The sequence below is a fragment of the Bactrocera tryoni genome, unplaced genomic scaffold (assembly GCF_016617805.1).
Source record: "Bactrocera tryoni isolate S06 unplaced genomic scaffold, CSIRO_BtryS06_freeze2 scaffold_25, whole genome shotgun sequence".
NCBI classification, from domain to species: domain Eukaryota; kingdom Metazoa; phylum Arthropoda; class Insecta; order Diptera; family Tephritidae; genus Bactrocera; species Bactrocera tryoni.
Genome location: NW_024395977.1, coordinates 20,725,456 through 20,731,455, shown reverse-complemented (window position 1 = coordinate 20,731,455; position 6,000 = coordinate 20,725,456).

Sequence of the window (6,000 nt, the reverse complement as noted above, 5' to 3'; positions counted from 1 at the left end):
TATAAAGGACCTTCATAAAAGGTATCGCTGGAAAACTCCTGAAAAGGCGGCAAAGCTTGGAGATTTTGTCCCAATACATGACGACTGTCTCCCCCCAACAGAATGGCGGCTTGGTCGCGTAGAGAAGCTACATCACGGCTCCGACGGTCACATACGAGTAGTTGACCTCCGTACTCAAAACGGAACTCTAACGAGACAGCTCGTTAAACTATGCTTCTTACCAATTGCAGATAACAACGAAAATGCACATAATAAATAATCTGTTTAATAATACCGACACGCAGAAATTGAAAAATCCGTCTAATAATCAAAACCGAAATAAACTTAAAACAACAAGCCGATGTTCCCGCTATACAATTAACTAATTAAATCAAATGTTAAAAAACGAGAAACACGCTAATACTAACCGCTAAAAATAATATTCCGTAAGCAATTAACAAAGAAAACTAATCCCAATGGTCGATCCATACGACGACCCATTCATGCCACATATCATGGCACGATTGCTCATATCTACTTATGAAAGATTATAATTAACAATCTCCTTTATACATAGCAGATTACCATAGACCTAGATACGCCAGTGTTAGCCACGCCAACCGTTCGGTCGGCTACCAGCGTGCAAAGCGCCGGGCCTACCCCAACGCCCCGAGCTGCAGTTGTAACAGCACCGGCAACAACACTGGCAACCGCACCGGCAACAGGCAATCGTTCATCACGGATCTCGGACGGGCATCGTATAAGGTGTCTCCTATGACGGCGTCCCCATCGCCTGCACCACTGTGGGATCTTTAAAGGAATGCGACCGTTACAACGACAGCAAGTTGCCCAGGCACATGGGCACTGTTTAAACTGCCTATCGAAGACGCATAGGCTTCAAGAGTGTGAGTCGAGGGGTTTGTGCCAAATCTGCAACAGACCGCATCATACGCTGCTTCATCGCACCCCGATGCGCGATGTGAATCGGCCACCGATACCTCGCAGTCACGCAACAAGGCATCAACCCGGAAGTCGAGCAGTGCATCAGCGGGCTGGAATATCGATTCGTCGTTGACAGCCTAGGCCTCAGCCACGACGATCCGCGGGTCTTAGCAGCGTCTTGGCAACGCTGCAACAGCTGCAGCCACTCCTAGGCAAATCAGTTGCCTAGGGGGGCCGGGATGGTTAAATGAGTCTCAGACCCCCCCTCACAATAATACACTCCCACACCACACACATTACATACACCACATCGTCATTTACCACCACATCTTAACTACACACCACATCATCATTACATTCCACATCACACGCACACAAATGCAACATCACACCAAAAAAGGAACAAAAGGGACGGACGGACAAGGCACCAGCCTCTTTTGCATTATCGCTACGAACTCGCAAGCATCGCTTAGTTCCTCCGCTCAGTCAATCGCTTTTTTAATTTTTTTCCGTTGCGCCTATTTAATTCTTTCCGTACAAGGTAAGTACCGCTTTAAAGTGCTTATATACTAGCACAATAAACCAGTGCCGCTTTAAAGAGCTTGTATTCTAACACATTAAAACAGCTATCACTTTCAGTGATAAATCTCGATATTATATGATCTTTTGATCTCTTTTGCTTTGTACCGTGCTTAGAGCGTGTAGCTTCTGCAGGTGTGCTTTGTTTATCGTCGTCAGCCATTTTTGGAATTGTAAGAAATTGACGTGATTTAGATTCTTTTGAATCTCTGCTCATTTAGAATAAAAATTTGATGAGATTTATGTGATAAATGCCGAAAACCGAAAACTCTTTTAAGTAAATAAGAGTTGTTATTCCCGTAAATTTACTAAAATACGCGTTAACCGTTTTTGTTAACCGCACTATTGTATTTAGTTGCGATGTTATGTATATTTTTATATGTTTTCTATTACGGATTTATCCGTATGTCCTTGTATATATGTAAGTACTCGTAAAGGCGGTATACGAAGTCAATAAAGGTTGGTACGCAGCTCTCAAGTAATTGCTCAAGAAAAAAAATACATTATTTCTCAAGTAACACAACTGGTTACGCATTGTGAATGATCTACATTAGAAGAGCAAGAGAGAATAAACAAAGAAAACAAACTTTGTGCGTAATATGTATGTGTGTATGTGTATCGTAACATAAATATTTTCATTGGATTTAAGAAATGTTGTTGATGATTGGTAGGTTTTATACAACATTTCAAAATGGAATATACTTCATGATAATGATTTCAACTAATTTAGGATGAATTTGACGATTACTTCGAATTTCCTTCAAGAAACAATTGTTGATTTGATGTTTCTTCGCAAAACCAGGTTTGCCATATTCACATTTTACTGAAAAAAGTATCAAAAATTAGTACTAGATTTCTTGAGAGCTGCATACTAGCACAAGTAAATTTATCGCAGGAAAGTTTCTTAAGCGTTTTTTATATGAAGTTTTTACGTTTCTTGAGAGCTGCGTACTAAGCTTAACCTTTGTACTTATCAGTGCACGCTATGTGCGTATTTATGTGCATATGATATGCTAAATTGGTTGGTATGCAATCGCGCTTTTTTTTGTAATACAGAGAGCAAGGGGGTATTGTTGAATAATATTTGCCTACACGGGCTTTGAATTTGTATGTATGTAAGTATGTACTAATATATTTATCGTTAATAAAATTGTATTATTTATTTATTTATTTTAATTAATTTTTTTTTTTTGTTAAAATTCCACACGGCTTATTGTTTATAATTAAGCTATTAGCGCAGCTTCTAATAATTTAAGATTTATTATTGTTTTTATGTTTTGGATATACCCCCTAAATCAGGGTATGTACATATATTATTATTAGGCTTGTGTTATCGCGTAGGCATATAGAATACCGAGTATATGTATACAGTATGTATATGATATTTGTATATATGTAAGTTAAGCTTTCTCTCGTTGAGAAAGCTAAAACAAACAAAATTGTTTTCGCGTTTAACAACGGTGCTGCATGGATGGCAGCGCGACCGCGTTACTTTATTGATTGACATAAAATGTGTCTAAAACAAGTAAGGAAGGGCTAAGTTCGGGTGTCACCGAACATTTTATACTCTCGCATGGTATCGAAATTTCATAATACGTCATTTACATATTTTTCAAATACCGTATTTTTGTAAAGTTTTATTCCGCTATCATCATTGGTTCCTAATGTTTACACTCGTATTATAAAGAGAAGGCATCAGATGGAATTCAAAATAGCTTTATATTGGAAGAAGGCGTGGTTGTGAACCGATTTCACCCATATTTCGTACATGTCATCAGGGTGTTAAGAAAATATTATATACCGAATTTCATTGAAATCGGTCTAGTAGCTCCTGAGATATGGTTCTTGGTCCATAAGTGGGCGGCGCCACGCCCATTTTCAATTTTTAAAAAAAGGCTGGGTGCAACTTCCTTCTGCCACTTCTTCCGTAAAATTTAGTGTTTCTGACGTTTTTTGTTAGTCGGTTAACGCACTTTTAGTGATTTTGAACATAACCTTTGTATGGGAGGTGGGCGTGGTTATTATCCGATTTCTTCCATTTTTGAACTGTATATGGAAATGCCTGAAGAAAACGACTTTGTAGACATTGGTTGACATAGCTATAGTAGTTTCCGAGATATGTACAAAAAACTTAGTAGGTTAGGTAGTATTGCGTCCAAATATGCCCCTTCCTAATGCGATCCTTTGTGCCAAAATTCACTTTAATATCTTTATTTATGGCTTAGTTATGACACTTTATAGGTTTTCGGTTTCCGCCATTTTGTGGGCGTGGCAGTAGGCCGATTTTGCCCATCTTCGAACTTAACCTTCTTATGGAGCCAAGGAATACGTGTACTAAGTTTCATCATGATATCTCAATTTTTACTCAAGTTACAGCTTGCACGGACGGACGGACGGACAGACGGACAGACAGACGGACGGACGGACGGACAGACAGACATCCGGATTTCGACTCTACTCGTCGCCCTGATCACTTTGGTATATATAACCCTATATCTGACTCTTTTAGTTTTAGGACTTACAAACAACCGTTATGTGAACAAAACTATAATACTCTCGTTAGCAACATTGTTGCGAGAGTATAATTACTGCTTAACATGAGGTGGGGAATGTTGGGAAGGTAGGGAATCCCGGGCCAGCGCGATATTTTTTTCCCTAGTAAAGGTTGACAGCTGCAACCAACTGTCATCGGCTCGTCTCATACTAAGCTCAGTTTCTATATAGCACTCGAGCTGTGAACACGTGTTATAACCTCTCTGCGACAACAAAAAGGAATTCGACACTCCGAAAGTTTTTTTTCAACTCTGTGTACAGTTGATTTTTTTCACATTTTCCTATAAATTCATCCAGGTAAATATGTTTATAATATTAGTTGAGCCTTTAGCCTTCGACACACAAAAGAAATTTTGCACGAATTTACATTGTGTTCATTATCCACCGCCATTTTGCAAATATGAGCGTTTGGGGAATCTCGAGCCAATTATTACGGGGAATGTCGGGCCACATAGTTTTTTACATTTGACATGCTAGCTTCATATATTTGACGTGTATAAGTGATTTTTCGTGCAGAATTTCAACAACACAATAGTTTTTCAACATTTCCTGATAGTTTCGTGCTCCGAAACATTTTTTTTAGTCATTATGCCGCGGTACTATCCCAAACAAGAGAAAATTGTTGATTTCGACAACATTTTGGAGGCGAACAAGTCGGTGAAGATACATCACAACAGCGTTCGACAATCTGCGACGGCACACAAAATTCCGAGGACCAACCTGATGCGTTATATTGCAGCATTTGATGGTGCAAGCATCGACGTTACTACTGCCAATGCCGATGTAATGAAGAATTTGCTGGCTGAAAGCACGACGATGGGCACAAAAACAGTGAGTTCTGCTGGTTTCTTTCTTTTTCTTTCATCGAATTATAAATAATTTTTGCCGCTCCTTGTCGATCAGTGCCTCGATGTTATGTTAACGCCGAAAACCATCAAATCCGGCTTCCGAACAACTGGCATCTACCCGTTCAACCCGCAAATTTTCACTGAAGTTGACTTTGTCGCTTCGGAACTGAGCGGCGAAAATTTGTTCGGTGACGAAGAGAAAGACGCCGACAATCAACGTCGAGTTCTTGCCTCTGGTGATGCCATTGTGACTGCTGCGAATGAGGAGGTGTCAATGTCGGAGGCATCGACAAGTGCCCCAGCTTCTACAAGTGGTGCTGCATCATCGTCGTTGTCTCTTGTTTCGGCTCCACAGCTCCGTGATGCATTGAAATCGGTTGGCCCGTTGAAACTGGGCACACCTGCGCCGAAATCAAAACGTGGCCGCAAGACAATGGAGTCAACGATTTTGACATCGCCTGAGGTTGTCGCAGATCTGCGTGACAAGGCAGAAAAAAAGCGGCAAAAATTGACGAAGGCAGCCGATGAACCAGCAGCCAAGAAGCAAAAAGGCCGTGGCAAATCGAAGACGCCACGGACGAGAAGCCCGTCTCCGACCGAAACCGACATCGAAGAGGACTTCGATTTTTGCACGATTTGCAAGAAAAAGATGCCGAATCGTAAAAACACGGCCCATTGCATCGTTTGTGATCGAGGGGTTCACTTGAAATGTGCCGGACGGAACCCGAACACTTACACCTGCATCCACTGCGAGTCGGAATAATTTGTTTCGCCAATTCCTATTTTTCCTATTATTTATGAATCTCTCTTTCATTTCCATTGATAAATAAACGTTTTTCATCGGTAACAATCATGTTTTAATCGATTTACAGACATTCCACACCTTTTTTCAAAATCGCAAAATCAGGTTTTTTGCGCCAATGGCTATAACTTTTAAATTTTTGTAGAATTTTATCAAACCAATGTTATCAAAAGGAAGGTTATGACTCGCACTACAAATCCATGCTTTGGAATTTTCACAAAAAATAACTTTTATGTGACTTTTTAACCGAAATCAAAACTTTGCCCAACATTCCCCACCTTCCCCTACCTAAATTCC